We start from the raw sequence: 20,761 nt of genomic DNA, 5'->3' as shown, positions 1-20,761 counted from the left end.
GGCTCCTTCTTCTTACCCCCCAGGAATTTCCCTTCCTGGTTTCCAGCTGTTCTGGTATCCCCCAACACCATCTCTGGACACTTCAAGCCAATGACTGCAGCCTTTTGCTTGGATTCTAACCACCCGATACCTTTTGGGTGAAGAGCTACCCAACTATTTGAAAGGTTTAATCTCCTTCAGTTTCTGTCTGCTTTACGTTGTTCTTCAGTGCCATCAAATAGCTGTATGTTATATTCTGTCCAGAGTTTATCATTGTTACCAATGGTTAACTGATAACTAGAACAAGAACACTCAGTATAATGCATTTTAATGTATTTATTTTGAAATATGATTAATTTTTATATTCTTAAAGTAATGCATTTTGTAAACAAATATGTATGCTTATGTATAGAAAAAAATGTCTGAAATATATATATTCCAGTTTGTTGTTTCTGGTTGGTAGGATTACTGGTGATTTCCGTTATTCTTTTTTTTTTTCTTTTTACTCATTTGTGTTTTCTACTTTTTACTACAACAAACATCAGTTAAATGGTAAAATCCTTTCTTGCTTTTCTAAGCAAATGGTTTATTTATCATTACTCTTTATAATATTTATCATGATTATTTATGATCTTTGATACATTTAATATTATGATTTCACTAGATTAAGTGTCTAAAATCCTAGCAGTATATCTGTATGGCAAACATTTCTTTTTCTGCTTTTAAAAATAGAGAAATTAGGACAAATCAAAGTTAAATGGCTTATCTAGAATTTCATGCATATTGATAGAGTAGCCAGAAATAGATCTTAAATTTTAAGTCCCTCAGTTCAGCTGCGTAAACTATTTCTAGGCCATTAGCAACAATGTATGCAGTTAATTCTGTATTTTCTAGTGGGTATGGAAGAAGATTGTCATAGTTGAATATAAGCCTCAGGTATTTTAGAAACTTGACTTTTGTCACTGATTTCAGTCTTCCCTTCATCAAATAAATATTTTACTATAATTCCTAGCAAATAGAATACTTGACTGATTTTTAAATTTTAATTCGGATAACCTTCCAAGAGCTAACAAGAAAATCCCAGGAAGGCATGCCTTGAAATAGGAATTTTCTTCTTTCTGAATTGCAAGCTTCTTTCTAAAATAGAGTCAAATGGATATTTGTTACTCACTGGTAGATATATAACCTTCAACAGGAATATTTTAATCATATTTGTATGTTTTTATGCAGATAATTGACGAAAACTATCATAGATTTTAGTGATAGAATTAGTGTTGTCATTCTGAAGTTTCAAATTGAAACCAAATGAAACTATCTTTTTAAACATCTATAAAAATGGATGGAAATAAAAGGAAATAATTATTAAACCTTCATAGTTTTCATTCTGTGATCCTGGACTAGATTCTGTACTAGACAGTAAAAACACCGTATGGACAACTAGCAAAATTGGCAAACAAATGGTAGAGTTTTTAAAAAAGTATCCTATCAATGTAAAATCTGAATTTTATAACTGTAGTTACATAGCAGAATTTCATTGTTGGTAGGAAATACATACTAAAGGGCATGATATTTGCAGCCTACTCTCAAATACTTCAGAAAAAAATAATATTTGTGTATACACATATGTATATTTGTATACAAAGTGAAAGAGTAAATAAAACAAATATGACAAATGTTTCTAAAAACTGAAAATCTGGGTTGAAGATATTTAGGCGTCAACTATATTATTTTTGTGACTTTTTTGTGAGTCTGAAGTTATTTTTAAAATAAATTTATTTTTAAATTTAATACTTCTGGGTTCTTAGAATACATTCAAATCAGTGCTTTTCATTTCTCAATATAAAGCATCAGAATCACATCACTATACAAAATGTATCACTGAATTTTATATTTTTTAATAAAAGAAAATTTGGAACTTGAAATGCTGACCAAAAGAATATCTTCTTGTTTGAATTTACTTGCAAAAATTGTGACGAACTTAGGACTTAGGTAAGTAGAAATATAGAAAAAATACTGACTGAACAGAACAATTTTTATTAAGAATGACATAGTTACAAATGAATTTTATTTCCAAAGTTGTTTTAAATGATAATTGTTCATAAAAATATCCACTCAAATTGTGTATGTTTTCCACCATATGTAACACTGTAATTAAGCATCTGTCAACATTTCTAGCGGTTTTAAATTTGTATAGTCTTGTTCTGGGGCCTAAAACTTCACTACTTAAATGGTTTAACCAGAGACTTCATTAAAGAGCAAGATTTCTTTTTTTGATAGGTTATTGAATAATACAAGAATGACCGTCACTATATAGATTAAGAAATATAAAGATTCTTATTTTTTCCCCTTGTGAAAATCTAAAATAGTTTTAATCCACAAGTTTTAATTTGCCTTGTATAAGATTATTCCAGTCACTTTTAGGAGAAATTTTTCAAAGTGAAGAGTTACTAATACTTCATAATGATACATCTTATTTGTCTTATTTTATAATTTGATAATTTTAAGTACATTATATTCTTTTTAAATATGTAATTATGAGCTAATATGACTGTCCGCGATGCTGTCTGACTATGAGAAGAGAATTTTTTGAGTCCAGAGTTATGAATATTAACACTCACTTTTAATGAAATTATTTTTTCTAGAACTGCCTTCTTTAATGATAACTTTAATTTGTAAGATAGTCACTTTTCTGAATAAGTTGGATGTTTTCTCTGTGGTCATAAAACTTGAACTGTTATATTTAGGTCCAGTGTAAATCTGAAATAAAGCAGGAAGTATTATCAGTTACAAAGTCAGTACAGTGTTTTGACTTGCGTATGTAAAATACAAGTTTAAATTTTAAGCAAAAGTCATTCCCAAAATTTCAAAAAATGTTCTCTACTAATTATTGTAGATACTACATTTCAGTGTCTTGTGCATTGTATCATCCCAGATTCTTAACATTTTCATTATTTCACCTTTAAAGATGAGAATCTAGATTTTTACAATTCAGCGTATTTCACTGAGGCCATACTGCCCTTCATCCTTTTGGGGGCTCTTTCCTGTGAGGAAGAGATGTGAGTTATATAAGAGTGAAAATGTTGCTTTCTGTTACAAGATTTCTTTCACAACATTCTGAAAATGTTGTAAGTCTACAACAAGCTTTTTGCACTATGTTGGAAAAAATTATTCTTGTTAAAAATACTGCTCTGGAGTGGTGGCATAGAAACCTCATGTTTAGGAAATGACCTATTGATTGGCTGTCTAAAGTTAGAAGCACTGACCTTGAGGCTTTTTTTCCAATAGGTTTGCATTTATGGTTTATGAAAGATTGCTATCCATAGTCATCTGGGAGCAAATGCTCATCTTCCCTCAGTCAAGACACATTCAAGGTGCTTTTTTAGCAAAAAAGATAATGATATGGATATAAAGAAAGAACAGATACACAGATTTCTTCAAAGTCCTGGGCTAACCTACCACCCGTACTGACTTACCTGTTTCCATACCATAGCACTGTGGCATGGTCATTTCATTTGGTGACATGGCTCCCATGCTAACTTCTCTGTTTAACACCCACCTTTTTAAAATCTAACCAGCAAAACAGAGCTTACAGCAGGTTTTCATCTGGCTTTAAAAGATTAAATTCATGAGGTCATGAGGACAGGAGAAGAGAGTTGATGGAAATTAAATAGAAAGATGCATTAAATGTTTGCAATCTTTTTTTACCTGTGGTATACTGGTTACTTACTAGTAAGAAAAGTGCTTTCCAGTTTGGGCTATTCTTTTGCTGGAGCATCCATATGTTCCAGTTTTATCTCCCTCTGCTCAACAGAGGGTAATTGCGAACGTTCCTGAACCCTTTACAGGATTCAGTCTGTATTGTGATACGTAGAGGATATTTATTCTATAAAGTTAGGTGAATCATTTAGTACTCAAACCCATTCTTTGATCTAGTTGAGCTTACTAGCTCAGGAAAAGAATATGAAAATGGAAAAAAAAAATCTTGAACGCACCAAAATGTCTTAAAAGTCTACATTGGCATACCAAAGATAGCGATCATTTCCCCCTTAACTTACCAAAACAAGAAGTCAACACAGTAGGGCTCATTACTTCAAGAAAGAAGTAAGGGATCAGCTGCCTTAAACTGAAACCATGTATTGGCTTATACCCTGGTAGCCCTGTATTGTAGTTTAACAGTCTGGCATTTGGACTCCACTCTTTCAACAAATATTTATATGGAAGCTTTTAGGTGTCAGGCATGGCCCTAGGCAATAGGAATAAAGGGTGAACAAAACAAAGTCCTTAGTTCTTATTTACTAGCATTGTGACCGTTAGCAAGCTCCATAACCTCTTCAGACTCCAGTTTTTTCATCAGCAAAATGAGGGCAACACCACCTGCTTTGCAAAAATTATTCTCAGGTTTACATGAATTAATATGATAAAGTGTTTAGTGCCATGCCAGGAACACAGGAAATACTCAGTTAGTTTGAATTTTTACTTCTTTTTTTTTTTTAAGATTTTATTTATGTATCTGAGAGACAGTGAGCAAGGGGGAGAGAGAGGGAGAGCAAATCTGAAGCCGACTCCATGCTGAGCTCAGAGCCGGAGGTGGGTCTCAATGCCACAACCAGGAGATCATGACCTGAGCCGAAACCAAGAGTCGGATGCTTTACCGACTGTGCCACCCAGGCGCTCCTTAACTTTTATTTCTTAATGATGATGATAATTACTAGGAATACATATTACAACCATACTACAAATTTAAACCTACTAGCTTAAAATTCAATTTTTAAAATTCTCCACATTCTATGGGCTATTTTTTTTTTTTTTTAAGTACTAGGCCCAGCATGGGGCTTGAACTCATGACCCTGAGATCAAGAGTGGCATATTCCACCAACTGAGCCAGCCAGGGCACCCCTCTATGGCTATTTATTAGTAATGATTTGTGGCTGCAGTAATACCTAAGCTGAAAGTTTTTACAGACGTGCTATCCAATACAGGACCTTTATAATTACTTATTCACCTATTGAAATGAAGTCAGAATTTTTTTTTTTTTTTGAGCAAATCTTGGCCCTTCCTCCCACAGGCACTCCCTTAGCCCCCATTTTTAATAGAGGAATCATCTATTTGGGCACATATCCTAGTTAGGCTTTATAACCTCTGGAGTAGATATTAAAGCATATTGATAACCCCAAAATAACAAAAATAATGTCATCCAAGTTCTGCCAGAGAATGTAACCTCAGCAACAATTCTGTTGCTCAAATCTTATTGGTGAAAAATACAAATAATACAATTATCTAAAAAATAATAGAGTTGTATCAAGGAGATACTGTCCATCCATTCCTTTAGACATGATTAATTTTTCTCTTGAACAAGCCAGAGTATTACGGACTGTCGGTCACCTGAAAACCTTATTTGGATGTCCTCTGAGGGACTTCTCCCAAGTTGCTCTGTAGTGTCGTAGCGTAAGTCTGCACGAAGGACACAGGTATAAAAAACAGCTGTTCTTCACACCTAGATACAGTGCATCATGATCAGTTGTGTAACCTTCTTTGTATTGGTCAACAGGAAGTGCAGTCAGATTTCGATCATCGTCTGTCAGTTGTACAGGTCTTTGTATTAGTCGGCACTAGGTTGTAATCTCACCTTGTTCCTGCCTTTATCCTATTTCTCCAACGCCTTTTGTTCTTCACTCCTTCTTCTTCTACCCTACGATAATATAGATATACAAGTCATCTCACCTGCTTCTCCAGTAACAGATATGGATAAGTAACTCTCAAACAAACAAGCAAAAGTAACTCTGCTACTATTTTCTTACATAATGATATTATTAAAATTTTTCACTGTTAAATCACTGTAAAGGTGTATAATTTTTAGCCCCCCCTTTTCACAATTTGTAAATATATTTTTCTAGTAAATGGGTTATAGCATTCTTTAATAATGGGACTCCTAAAGTACTTTTGTCTTGATAATGTAGGTTTTCCTTCAGATGCAGCTTCTTTTAGGCAAGTTTACCACAGTCTTCATTTTTCTACTAATGGATATAAATTGTTGACCCAGAAGCATTGAAATCTGATAACTGAAGACGTCTTATTTTCAATAATCAACATCTTTCTTCTTTACTGTGCAGATTAATCCTCCACCTTAGCTAACCTTGTAAGTGGATTCATGGGCTTTCCCATCAGCATGACTTTTTAAATTTTGTCTGTGGAATAGAAATAAAATAATAGATTCTATCCACCTAGTAGTGATACCCAAAGGATATATTTGAGATTCTTTGGGAAATAATGCCTATCCATTGCTACTTTAAAAAGATCCAAGTAATAATTCTCACCCTGATTTTAAAATACTTGGGGGATGGGGTGCCTAGCTGACTCAGTCGATTAAGTGCCCAACTCTTGATTTTGGCTCAGGACAGGATCTCAGGGTCCTAGAATCGAGTCCCATATTAGCTCAGTGTGGAGTCTGCTTAGGATTCTCTCTCTTCTGCTCTCTCTGCCCCTCCCCCTAGTCAGACTCTCTCTATATAAAATAATAAATAAAATATTTAAATAATAAAATACTTGGGGGAGGACTTTTTAAAATTATATTTATAATTAAATTAAATTTGTAATGTTATTTAGAGCCAGAATACAAAACAAAGAAGGGGGAATAATACGTACTTGCCAAATTCTGTAACACATGTAAAATATACTTTCCATCCATTACAGCATCTCAAACCTCAATTAAAAGTTTTTACAAACCTAGGGGCGACTGGGTGGCTCATTCAGTTAAGTGTCCAACTCCTGATTTCAGCTCAGATCATGATCTCAGGGTCAAAATCAAGTCCCAAGTTGGGCTCTGCACTGGGCGTGGAGCCTGCTTAAGATTCTCTCTCTCCTCCTCCCCCTCCTCCCTCTCTCTGTCTCTAAAAGAGAGAGAGAGAAAGAATGAGAGAGAGAGAGAAAGAAAGAGAAAGAAAGAAAAAAGAAAGAAACAAAGAAACAAAGAAACAAAGAAACAAAGAAAGAAAGAGAAAGAAAAGGAAAAAGAAAGAGTTCTTACAAACCCAGAAGTAAATTTAATTCCTGAGAAGAAGTTCCTTGAACAATAATGAAAGATTTCAGTCTAGAAGTCTTCTGGACAGTTGCACAAAAATCTATATGGGAAGCCCAATTCGAGTTTTGAAATATTTTTAGGATAAAGTTCAGTATAAATGCAATAAGGATTACAATTGTAAATAATTTTCATAACTCTTTCTAGTAATTGTTTAGCCGTATCTAGTTCTGTTCAATCTTTATTGTAAATAAGTCCCTAGGGGAACTTAATGTTAATTTGAGTGCTCATGAATTTTCCCTATCCTGATAATCTGAAATATTATGTGGTATTTAGTATTCAGTCCTGTGTAATATGTTTCCATGTCATTTTCTAAACTAGTCCATAGTAGGAATTTGCTATGTTTACATATTTGTGAATATATGTATTTAATTAAAAATCAGTCCATCTTTATCTTAATGGAAGATGTTATTCTTTATGTATTAATGCTGTTGTGTCAATAAGTTTGGGATCCTTTAAAGATTCTTGCCATGTACAACGCAGTTGCATCCTGGGATTTTTTTTTTTTCTTAAGATATTCAGAGAGGAAATCTTTGGGGAAGAGAACTGGTAAGGAAATTAAAGTATTACCAGACAGCGTGAAGGTAACTCTAGACTTGGAGGCTGAAGGTAACAAAAATAGTCTGTTTCTACATTACTAACGAGGATGAAAAGAAATCACATTGTTAGGAGCATAACTGACACCCCAGAAGCTGTCAGTGTCTGTTATAAGGTAACAGAGAACTTTCATGACCAACAGTCAGCAACTAGATGACATTACCTGACAGAGCTAGGTCTTTTGTAAGTCTAACATCAAGAAATCAATCAAAATCAAAAATGTGGTCATTTCATGCCAGTTTTATATTATTTATAATAATTTGCTTCATGTGATATCTTATTCATCTCAATAATTAGTGGTGTAAATACATTTGAGGCTATTTTTTAAAAGTTTTCCTTAATTTATAACTGGAGGAAGTAAAAGCTAAAAGAATTAGAAAAAGAAACTTAAGTTTTTCACATATGATCCGATTATTTATGTAGAAAATTCAAAGGCTGTAGATAAATCATGTGGATGAAATGTATAATTTAGCAAGGTTGCTGGGGTACAGAATCATTATACAAAAGTCAATTGTCGGGGCTCCTGGGTGGCTCAGTCAGTTAAATGGCTGCCTTCGGCTCGGGTCGTGATCCCAGGGTCCTGGGATCGAGCCCCACGTCGGGCTCCCTGCTCAGCGGGGAGCCCGCTTCTCCCTCTCCCTCTGCCTGCCTATCTGCCTACTTGTGCTCTCTATCTCTCTGTCAACAAAAATAAATAAAATCTTAAAAAAAAAACTTAAAAAAAATAAAAAAGTCAATTGTCTTTCTATATGCCAATGACAAGTAGTTAAAGATCCATTTATAGTAGTGTCGCCAAATATGCTGTACTAAAAAATAAAGCTAAGAAATACGTCATGTTCGAAGATTCACTCAACATAGTAAAGATGTTCTTTCTCTCCAAATTGCTGTGCAGGTTTAACATAATTCCTGTCAAAAGCCCAGCAAGATGTTTTTGTAGATACAAACTTCTAGAGTCCCCAAGACCACTGTCACTTCTGATACCAATGTAAGCGCATGTCCCTGAGACTGCCTTCAGGTTTGAGCATTTGCCAGAGGTACTCACAGAAGTCACTGAAAGCTGTTATAGTCACAGCGACAGTCTAGTATAGCAAAAGGGTAAAATTAAAATCGGTCGAGGAAGAGACACTTAAGGCACAGTGTAGGAAAGTTCCAAGGATGAGTTTCCAGTGGTCCTCTTCAAGTCAAGTCACAAACAGTGCTGTCTTTTTTCAGCAACAATGTGTGAGAATACACATGGAGTATTGCAAATCAGGGAAGCTCACCTAAACCTTGGTGTCCAAGTTTTTCCTGGAACTCAGTTACATTGACATGGTTGACCATCTGGTGGTACAATGACTGTGGAAAATAGTGTAGCAGTTTCTTTAAAAACTAAGCATGTAACTAATATTTAGCCAGCAGTTGCACTCTTGGGCATTTATCCCAGAAAAATGAAGATTATCTCACACAAAAATTTGTACATGAATGTTTATAGCAGCTTTATTCATAGTAGCCAAAAAACTGGAAACAATCCAGATGTCCTTCAACAGGTGAATGGTTAAACAAACCGTAGTACATCCATACCATGGAATACTACTTAGCAATAAAAAGGAACAAGTTATTGATGCAAAACAATCTGGATAAATCTCCAAAGAACTAAGATGAATGAAAAAGCCAATCCCAAGGTGTTACATACTGTATAATTCCATTTATATGACTTCCTTGAAATGACAAAATTATAGAAATGGAGAACAGATTAGTGGTTGCCAGGGTGAGGGAGGGGCTGGAAGAGAAGTGAGCATGGCTATAATAGGGTACATGAGTTATATTTGTGGTGATGGCAATGTTCTGTATCTTAACTAGAGCACTGTCATATTATAATGTGGTTTTACAAGATGCTACTATTGAGGAAAAGTATAAAAGGGACACAGGATGAATCTGTTATTTCTTATAAGTGCTTATGAATCTACAATTATCTCAAAATAAAAAGTGTACTTATTAGCTTAATTAAAAATGAAGTTCAAATTCTCTATGGAGAAAATGATAAAGCCTTATTAAGAAGCATTAAAGATGATCTAAATAAATGGCAAAATATGTAATGTTCATTGATTGGAACACTCGGTATTGTAAATATATCAGTTCTCCCCAAATTGGCCTATAGGCTTTAGTGTAATTCAAAATAATTTAAGTAACTTGGGCAGTCTATTATGACTACTTTACTACCTCCTCCTGACTCTCTGCTTTCTTGCTCCCTTTGTTGGCCGCGAAACAAACATGTCTCCTTTTGAAAGCCTGACAAAGCAATACAAATGATGATGTGGTTACAAAAATTCATATAGTAGTTTATCTGCGTATTCAGAATACCAGTAGCACTTTGCTTTCTAAATTCACAAGTTTTTACTGCCATGATCTTCTGTATGCCTCCTTTTCCCTAATTTCAAAATGGGAATTATCATTAAAATAGTGCAAAAATCACAGAAAAGGCTTATGATTCCATGCTTTATTAAATTTTAATAGCATTTAATAAGCATCAGTTTTCTGGTGAATTCTGTTCCAGGCAGTTGTTTATATAACAAACATCTATTAATCCTCAACCATGATTTCTGGACTAAAATGTTTTGAAGCATTATCCCCCACCAAAGGATTTGGAGATAAAGCAAGGTATTTTTCATACATGAAATAACTAGTTAAGCAAAACAGGTATATGACAGTATAGTATACACTGTATACAAAATACTGAAACATAAGGAAAGGGGGTAGCTACTATGGGATAAAGCTAACCAAAGACAGCTTATTAGAGGAAGTAAATACTGAACTGGATCTTAGCAATCAGACACACATCTTCTGAAATTTTTTACTATTCCAAGGTTTTACTGATTTGTAAATATTGACTATATTAGGGCAAAATGTCTGCGTGCCTTTGGCTTATCACAACCTCTCTTAACTTTATATTTCTTATCTGGAAATGAAACTATTGAATAAAATTTTACCCAGGGTCCTTTACACATCTTTACTCTTTTATATTTGGTATGTTTCTATCTGCATCTAAATTTAGACCAAGCCAACTACATCTTGGGAATACAAGCTCTCGAACAATTACAGTTAAAGTTTTCTAGAGTCCTCAGTTCTGACACTTATCTAAACCTCTTTTGATGCTAGCAAATTGTGTTTACTAGATAAGCACAACATTTTAGCTAAAGAGATCTGGAAGATACTTTGAGTATTTGTCAGTGCTTATCAACTAGTGGCTAATGGACTGTGGATCATCACCTCATCAGTTTTTTGAAGAGAGCAAGAAAAACATTCTACTTCCTTCAGCTTTTAGTTATAGAGTATCCAACTGTCATTATATTCCAATTTTAGAGAAATTTATTTCTTAACTCCAAAAGCTAACATACACTTCAATGTAAGGTGTATTTATCAATCTGCATTCAAAATGAATAAAGTTTGACCCCTGCCTCTTCAAAACTTTACAATGATAATTTCTTCTCTGGCTGAACTTCAGAATCACAGATGTCCAGTCCCTGAGATTTTGAAAAGGTTTTAAAAATGTCAATTGAGCAGGTCCTGGGAGGATAGGGGATACCTATAGAAGAATTGAGAAATAAACTCAGAATAGAAGGCTGGAGCCAGAGAATGAAGCGCTTTAAACCATATTAAGGAATTTCTACTTGATTTAATAGATTATGGAGAGCTATTGGATATTTTTGAACAGAGAAAGAGGCATGTGACACAAATGATACTTTAGAATTTTTCATCTGGTAGCAAGTGAGGTACAAAATAGAGGAGGAGAGGTTGAAGGCAATGAAATGGGTTAGGAGGAAGTTTCAAGATTCTAAATGATAGGTCATTAAATCTAGAGTGATAACAGAGGGATTAGAAAAGGAGAAGGAGACTAGAAAAACTTTGCTAAGGTGTAATCGCTGGGAGTTGGTAACTGGATCAGGAGACCACAAACAAGGGAGGAGAAAAATCAAAGATGGCTGAGAGGCTTTGAGCTGCAGTAGTTAAGAGAATGTTGTGTCCATTCATAGAAATGAAGAACTCCGGGGAAATGCCTGTGTGAAGAGAAAACCCAGCAGTCTCCTCTGGACTGCTTGCAGAAATGGAATGCTGTGACAGCATATTCGCCTTCCCAGTATCTTCCCTCCACACACAACAGTGCTTCTAAGGGCTGAGAAAGCAGAGTTATCAGCATCAATCACAGGAGCAAAATTGTTAGGAAACCGTTTTTCCTAGTTCAACTCCATTTTGTATTCAGTTCTTGGAAATACTATTTTATTAGTCTCTTTCAACTCTTACTGCATATTACTATTGCTATATCATTAATTTATTTATGTGAACTATCAGTAAGTGGATTTTATACTCCAAAGAGTGTGCCCCAGAGAACGCTCTAGAGGTGGGTGGAGTCGATAAATGCAATGAGGGTAAACGCAGTCCTTCATTCTAACTCCCCATAATCCATCCACCATTCACATACCAACCTGTCTTCTTTTTTTAAACACAAGTCACATTTAATTCTCCTCTGCTCAGAACTCTGCAAACAGCCCTTTCACTGCACTTGGAATAATAGCCAAACCTTTCACTACGGCCTTCGATACCTCCTATGGCTTGGAGGCTGCCCACCTCTGAATCATTTTCTACCACTTCCCCTGACCCACAGTGCTCCCGTCACTCTAGCGTTTCAGTTCCTCAACTGTGACAAGCTCTTTCCTCCTCAGAGCCTCTGCTCCTGCTCCTCCAGAACTCTGCCGACTGCACTCTGCCCCCAGACCTTTGTCTGCCTTGCCCTTCAGGTCTCAGGTCAGAAGTCTTCACCTCGTCTACACTGATGACCATCTCTCCTCGTCCCACCACATCTTCCTGCCTCTTTCTCTTCACATCCCCTTGCTGTGTTTTCTTCACAGTGTTCTGACTCTCCAAAATTATCATGTTCGCTGGTTTACTTGTTTATTGTCTGTCATCTGCGCTAGCAATATGCTACAAGAGTGGTGCATTTATTTATCTTCCTCACCACTGTATCCTCAGCCCCACGAAATAGTGCCTGGCATATAATAAATACATGTATGAATGTATGAATTAATCAATCACAGAACCTCTGGAAAAACTATCTGCCCACAAAATATATCATTTAGAGTAGACTCCACGTTTGAGAAAGGAGGACCACAAAAGATTTGGATATTTGAACTAGTAAATGGTTTGGTTTGGTTTGAAGTAAGGAAAGTATTTTGCAGTTCATTCTCTCTCACCCTCCCTCCCTCCCTCCCTCCCCACTCCCCAGCTCCTCACCTTCCCCTGATACATGGAGAGTCAAACTAGCAGCCATAAGTCATTGGTATCTATCTAGTAACAGACAGAGAAGCCAGGAGAAAGGGAAGCCTGACAAGATACCTGTCAGGTTGTACCAGCCCTGCTGGACAGAGCACTGTTTTAAAAAATGAAGTCCAGTAAAGCTCTTTGCTGATGATTGTGTTGGGAATAATAGAATTGGGAACCTGTACTTATGGAAATGACTGTATTTGTGGTTCTTCGCATTCCCTTGTCCAGGACTCTATCCTCTTACAATCCCTTAGTAAAATTACTTTGGAAAATGACAAAGGGAAACTGGAAAAAGGGAGCATTTGCCCAAACCTAGACTCAGATTTTGAAAGGGAAACGGTATCTCTGGAGGTCAGGCCTTGTGGCAACATTAGGAGTGTTACATGAGACAAGAATTAAAACCAAAGAAAGCACTTCTACACCGGCTGTCTGGGTTTGATAGGCAATTGAAGCAATAAAAATGTATCCATTTTTTATTGGTTAAGCGGTTGATTAGAGAGAGAGGTCTTCTAGGTTAAATGTCAGAGACCCACAGCTACTGCAGGCTGTCTACTCTGCCTAAGAGTAAGTTTGCTGCCCAGAGTTGTTTCCTGGGTCTTGAGATGCCCTGTGCAGTACCCAGCCCCCACCTCTCCCCCAAGTCCCCTTCCATAGGTGAGAAATCTAGGAGAGAAGGTGAAGGAAAGGACAGGATGCCCAGAAGCTGCATGTGACCCAAAAGTTTCTAACACTGAGTTTATGTCTTTGTTTCAGCCTGTCTCTTATTTCTGGTTAAGCTTGACAACTTGCCTTCAGGTCTCAACACACAATTTCAGCTTTAACCGTATTGCATTTTCCATGCAATGCAAAGAGATTTGCCTACTTCTTACACAATTTCACAAGGCAATGCAGCATGTTTACTAAGCTGCTCTTGGCATTTCCCTCACACAGTCCCGATGAACAGCTCACTCCACTTACTACTCCCAACAGTGGCTGAGTCTCACACTTTCGCCTTCTAACTTGGGAGAGTCTCCATTAGGAGCCCTTCTCTGTTCAAATGTTGGTAAGTTGTGGGGGGCGGGTGGTTAATGATGTTCTTCTTAGAAGCTCTAGAATTCATTTTAAAATGAGTTTGAGTAGTTACATTTTATTTCTTTTTAGAAGGCACATTATTTTTCAGTGCTCTGGTATTTCTCTAATTCTTTATAACTCTCTAAAAATAACTGCTGGTGAGCTCATAAGTTCATTAGTTAATCCCAGTGGGACTCAGTAATGCATATTACAGACCTCTTGATTTTTATAAATTAGATTTTCTCAAGAATTCCCTTACCTGTTATTATCAACATAGCTATATTGACAGGGTCTTCATTACTTCCTAATTGCCCATATTTCTTTTTCTTGTTAAAGATCAATTTTTTTTAAATCAAACCTTGTCATTTTGAAGGTATCATAGACATGTTATCTTGTTAATATTAATGTTTCATATCTTTCTAGGTTTTTTTTTTCTTTCCCCCTTTATCTTAGGGAACAAAATTTATTCATTACCTTTGGCTTTAAAAAAAACAACAACTCTTTTGGTGGGGGGAGGGATTGGGGAATGTCAGTGAGAGAGTAGGGGCACGTGCTAGTTTCCCGTGCCCCAGAACAAAGACATAAAAATCATATTTTGCATTCAAAAGTGACTCTGTCAACAGTTATATTCCCTATTCTAAGCCAGACTGTAAAAATGTAAATTATGCGTAGATTGTTGAAATTATTCCATGACCTTTTGGTCTAGGGCCATGTAAAATAAGGTGACTAGCAATAATTAGAATAGCAAATAGCTGACCAAGAAATTCTTCTAAATTATCTCTTTGGTGAGAACTTAAGACTGTCCATCATTATACTAGTAAACCTCATCTCTGGCAAATTTGATGTGTGTGTGGTGTGTGGATCTGCACATGCATACGTGTGTATGTGTGATATCACTTGAAGAATGATTATTTGCTTTCCCAGACATTTCTTCGCTTTATTAAAAGATTCGCTGAAGAGGTAAATAACCCACTTCTTCCTTTAAAGAAATTCTATTTACAGAAATTCTATTTACATATAACTTTTTAAGACATCTACTGCATAAAATGAGGTACAGCTTCAGACTAGTCTACATCTGCCAAAGTAAACATCAGGATTTTGGCTGCTAACTCACTAGCATATTTTGGCATAGTTTTTGCCCAAAAAAATGTAAGCACTAAGATCAAGTGAAGAGGAGTGTGGACAAGGCAGACTTGTAAGAAACACTTGGATTGAAGTCATCACAGGAAGAAGTAAAGGAAATAGACAAGACAGAAGATACAGCAATGTTTTCTTCTCTCTTACCCTATTCTTTAAGCATTCCACTCTCAGTGCTATTTCCAACGATTTTTGTTTAATTTCTAAATGCTATTATATAAATGTAGCCTCCCTCTTTCTCAGTTCCATTACAAGACACTTTTTTAAAATATATAGTCTTTGGGGAAAACAAATGACACATTTTAGCAATTTGATCTTTCTCATATGATTTACAGTCTCATACTTCATACTTTAAGTTTCTAATCCTTTTGACCATGTGTGCTATCTTTACCACTTTGAAATTTGCTACAATTCATTTTTTTAAAACAAGAATAGGTAAAGGATAAATATTCAGTGTATTTTATGGAGGATCCCCTGTCCTCTGCCTTTTGGTTATTTCACAGTGAATAACATCATTGACAAACAATATTTATGGAAGGAACATTAAGAGAAATAAAAGGCATTTTCTACTCTGCATAGGATAAAAGAGATAGAGTAGGGTTCAGACTATAGGGAAAATTAATCTCTAATATAAAAAAAAAGAATTAACTATTCATTTTTATTTAAGCTGACACTTGATCATCTAAATATCTCCCCTAAAACAAATATTATGTAGTGCTTGTACTATCTTGAAATGAATTCTAAAGATAACATGATCCACCTACTTTAAGATAGCTAAATTATTATAATGCTCTAGTTAACACATAGAAGGAATAAAAGAAAAGTAGCTCATAATAAAAAATAATATGCATATCAACATTTTAAGTGCTCTAGAAAATCTACATAAGAAGGCATAATATAGTAGTCAGATACTTAGTTCTGTACATAAAATCACTGTGGATTCAACAGCTACAAATGCAGGCTAATGTGGGTATGCTTATCAGTGACTCAAGCTTCATGGGCAGTGATGCCATCAGTGATGAGATTTTTCTCATATGGTAAATCACTTTGGTAATTATATAAACCACTCTTGCTTATTAATATTCTGAACAACATAAAGTACAAAATCCCTTCAATTTACATGGTGTCAGATTCCTAGAAAATTCTGTATATGTTAAAATGATGCCAAAAGTACTTTGAGAGTATTGGTTAAACACATCGACATTCTAAGCCCATATAATTATAAACAGGGTTTTCAACTACATGAATAGCTGGTGGAACATTTGAAAACCATGGTGGGGTGTGGGGGAGGGGGACTACGTGGCTCAGTCAGTTAAGCATCTTCCTTTGGCTCAGGTCATGATCCCAGGGTGCTGGGATTGAGCCTCGTGTGGGGCTCCCTCTTCAGTGGGGAGTCTGCGTCTCCCTCGCCTTCTGCCCCTCCCCCCATGTTCATGTGCTCTCAAATAAATAAAATCTTGGAAGGAAGGAAGGAGAGAGAGAGAGAGAGAAAAGAAAAAAGAGAGAGAAAGAGAAAGAAAGAAGAGAAAGAAGAAAGAAAGAGAAAGAAAGAGAAGAAAGAGAAAGAAAGAAAGAAAGAAGAAAGAAAGAAAGAAAAAGAAAGAAGAAAGAAAGATAAGAAAGAAAAAGAAAGAAAAGAAAGAAAGAAAAAGAAAGAAAGAAAGAAAGAAGAAAGAAAGGAAAGAAAGAAAGAAAGAAGAAAAGAAGAAGAAAGAAAGAAGAAAGAAGAAAAGAAAGAAAGAAAGAAAGAAAGAAAGAAAGAAAAAGAAAGAAAGAAAGAAAGAAAGAAAAGAAAGAAAAAGAAAGAAAAAGAAAGAAAGAAAGAAAGAAAGAAAGAAAGAAAAGAAAGAAAGAAAGGAAGAAGAAGAAAGAAAAGAGGAAAGAAAACCATGTGGGATGCAAAACAATTCTTCATTGCACTCTACTGCCCTGCAAATTGCAGGATTTCCAGCTTCCCTGGCCTCCTTCCTCTAAATGCCAATAGTTCTTACCAATCATCTTGACCACCAAAAATATCCCTACAAATTTCCAGAATGCCCCAGGGGCCACTACCATGCCCGTTTAGAATCACTTATTGAGACTGAACAAAGACACTTTTTTGTAATGAAGCACTGAGACCCTGTACTTTTTATTTTGATACTGAATTGATTCTATGGAGTAGGAAACTAAATTTGCCCCAAAGGTGAATTATCCAGAAAGAACAAACCTGCCAATCCAAGAAGATACAAAAATCTTTCCCTGTGAACATGGCGGGTATTTAATATGGGAAACCCTTTACTCCCTCTACTGTGGGAACCTCTCTAGATTAGGGGTCTGAAAAGTGGAAACAAGTTCATAGTCCCTAAAAAAAGGAGCTTTTGATTAGGGTAAAGTTGTGCTAGAGGAAAAACTAGGAATCATGTTTATATCCTTTAAATAACATGGTTAAGTTATTTTGAAATGATTTTCCATATTACCTACACATTACAGTTTCTCAATATATGGCTGCTTTTTTGATTGGCCTGTATTTTCCACTTTTATATCCTTTTATGAATAGATAATGTAATGGTCTAGTGTTTCTGTCCTGATGGGATAATTTTTCCTAAAGTGGTGTATTTTTTAACTACTAGAAAGCTGCTCTCAAAAGTTTCCATTCTCTAAGCGTTGCTATGGATAGATATTCATATTAATTTGTAAATTTTTTCATTGAACTTTGGCTCTGACTTTTCAAAAATCGTCTCCAGACATGTTCTTGAAATGTATATATGCAGCCCCAGGTGGAAATGCAGTTACCTAACTTCCAACTGCTATTTTAATAAAATTATTAAAAACCTACTTTGAAAATTTTTTAAAAGAAAGCCACTTGTATAAAATACTCACTTTACTACTCCTTAGTTTAGGGAGAATTCTCCCACCCCCACTCAGTTCTCTATAGTTCAGTTTCTAACCCACTTTACTTATTACCTTTACTCCCAGCAGTTTCCCTTCGTCTGACAGAGCACACATTCTCATTATTTATACTCTTAAATTGCAGGGGTAAATGTTGAGAGCCAGTGCAGGTACTCAGTTATCTCAGGAACTTTGGTCTTTTCAGCCCAGGACTAATCAAGCAGAGAGTAATCGTAAGCTAAAACTAAAAAGCCTTTGTGGTGATTTTATCACCAGGGAAATTTGTTCATCTTTCAGAAAGATTGTCACCAGGAAAGAAAAAATAAAGGAGTTAAAATTGCTTCAGACCATTGACTCCTTAGGTCCCCCTAGATTCCTAGATTGAATTGGTTTTCAAGGGGTGGGAGGAATTATGAGAAGAATTCCCTGAGAAAGCTTACAAATTGATCATAGCCTTGGTAACACTAGTAAGTGTAAGTGTGATCACTATGGAGGAAATGCCAAATGAGTCTGGAAGCATGGAAAATGAGAGGGAAAAGAAGACAATTAACACCTTTTTTTTTTTCTTTCTTTCTTTTCTTATTGTTTTTGGGGATGGGTGTTGCCGTGTAGTATGCATCTGAGAATAGTCTTTCAAAAGGAAGAAATACAATTGATTTTAAGGTATCTTATCATAAGTGCAATTAGTTATTGAAATGAAACTAGATTTGCAAGCACCATAGAAATAGGAACAGGAATTTCATAAACCTATCCAGAAACTGGGCCCCTTTCAAATATACCCACAGTAGGTTTGTCTGAGCCTATCTAGAACTGCTTACTTGGGTTTGGAGAATATAAATGCCTCCAAATTCAAAAGAATTCTTTAGGATTGTCATGAATAAATCAGTGGAAAAATAATAACAAATACCTGGATGTTACATATATTTTAAAGAACTTGAAAGTTGCACACCTATTGATGCGGGCAGGCATGTATATAATTTTTTTATTCCCCAGAATTCTGTGAAGACTTGTCAAAATCAAGTCAAGGCACTTTAGAATTTGCCAGGATAAAACTACACTCCTCTCTCTCTCCCATTGAGTAACATTGAAATTTGCCCAAAATGAGTAAGCTGATAAAGAAATGACCTCATTTTTTAACCTGAATACGGTAGTGTTGGAGGGTATTTCTCAAGGATATGACTTCAGTACTGGATCATAGTTTCCAATGCAGGTTCATAAGGCCAAATTGCAGAGGAGAGGATAGAGAGCATGCTTGTGAGGGCACCTATAAAGAGAGGGGTTCTCTAGTAGGGCCAGCTCCCACATCTAAGTCCCATGCACAGACTGTAGCTTTCTGCTCTCTGGTCGACTGCAGCCATAGCATCCTTATTGTTGTAACTCCCAGATTGTGATACTGTCACAAAACTGTTGCTAGGCAACAAATGTGGTTACCAGGTCTCAGCGAATAGCTGAAGGGGAAAGCAAAGTGTTGCACCATTGTAGAGTAACCATAGCAATGACCTACTATTACAGACTAAAGAATTATCATTAACAATGTTAAAGTATCAGACAGAGGCCCTGAATCCCAAGACTTCCAGGCAGTATCTCTCTGCATAATTGAGTGATGTAGGAAAAGATTTCAGCTGTTTCAAAGCTATTCACTCATTATTTCTATGGCAGAGTCTTCGTTATTATTTTTATTTTTTAATTAAAAAATTGTTATGAAGAGACTGGTAAAATGATATGTTATCTCAAGGAGTCGAAAGCGATTAATATCATCTGTTCTTATGACTACATCACTGTTATTTTTTTCTTTTTTTGCCTGTGTTAAACTGAAGGGAGGTTTGACTTGAAAAACACTGTACATCAGTATCAAATTTAGCCACAGAAAGAAGCTGTAGTAAAATAAAATAACCCTGTAAAGTGACAAACTAAACCTGTATTTTCTAAGTTCAATTCCTCCTGACAAAATAGGAGGCCTAAATGCTCTTTTTGTAGTCACTGCTTTGAAACACTTTTTTTAGCTTTTCTAAAACTGTCCCCTAAAATCTTTAAAAATGTAGCCTCCTAGGACACTTCTGGGCACAGTCTCTTTTTTAATCTGAACCTTCATGAAGCATCCCATATAATTTGGTCGCGGTGACCTCCCTGGGACAAATGATGTCTAACAGCACAGCTTCCGAGAGAGGCAAGAAAAATCCGATTTGTTTTATTCTCTTGGGAAGCGAGAAACGTGGGTGCTCCAGGGTGGGTGAAGAAGCCGGATTCCGCGCGCTGGGGGAAACCAATCCCCGCGCGCGCGCGGAGCCGGGGGAAGTGGGTGGTTTCGAGGCGGGAGAGGGAGTGGCCCTTCCCTCCGAGCGCCTCGATTGGCCCGGAGGGGCTGAGGCCCCGGGGCCGCCTGGCCGCGCCTCGGGCAAGCCGCGGGGGGCGACCAGCCGCGTCCTCGCGTCAGGGGCGGGAAGGGGGCTCGGGCGGCAGGCGGCGGAGGTCTCTGGAGGGCCGCCCCGGGCGCCGCCGGCAGAGATGCGCGGTGAGCCGACGTAGACAGCCCTCGGCCCTGGGAGCAGAGTGAACCCTCGGGCACAGGTGTGGCCTGGAGAGGCCGCGCCCGGGGCCTGGAGACGCGCGCCGGCAGGGGAGCAGGCGCCGGAGCGCGGGCCGAACGCGGGGGACGCGGGCTCCGAGGGCGGGGCTCGGGCTCCAGGGGCTGAAGACGGGCGGCCTGTGCCTTGGCACCGAGCGAGGCCACCTCGTAACCGAATCTGTGTTTTTTTGCAG

The 20,761-nt window shown here is 36.8% G+C and overlaps 1 protein-coding gene across 2 annotated transcripts in view; it reads left to right on the top strand.

Annotated features, from left to right (window-relative positions):
• Window positions 1–20,761, top strand: part of FAM172A (family with sequence similarity 172 member A) — a 405,199-nt gene that overhangs the window by 378,483 nt on the left and 5,955 nt on the right. The gene's annotated exons all lie outside the window — the stretch shown is intronic.

This window comes from Zalophus californianus, chromosome 5 (genome assembly GCF_009762305.2).
Source record: "Zalophus californianus isolate mZalCal1 chromosome 5, mZalCal1.pri.v2, whole genome shotgun sequence".
Taxonomy (NCBI): Eukaryota; Metazoa; Chordata; class Mammalia; order Carnivora; family Otariidae; genus Zalophus; species Zalophus californianus.
The sequence above is the reverse complement of the archived record's forward strand: the minus strand, read 5'-3'. Positions and strand labels throughout refer to the sequence as shown.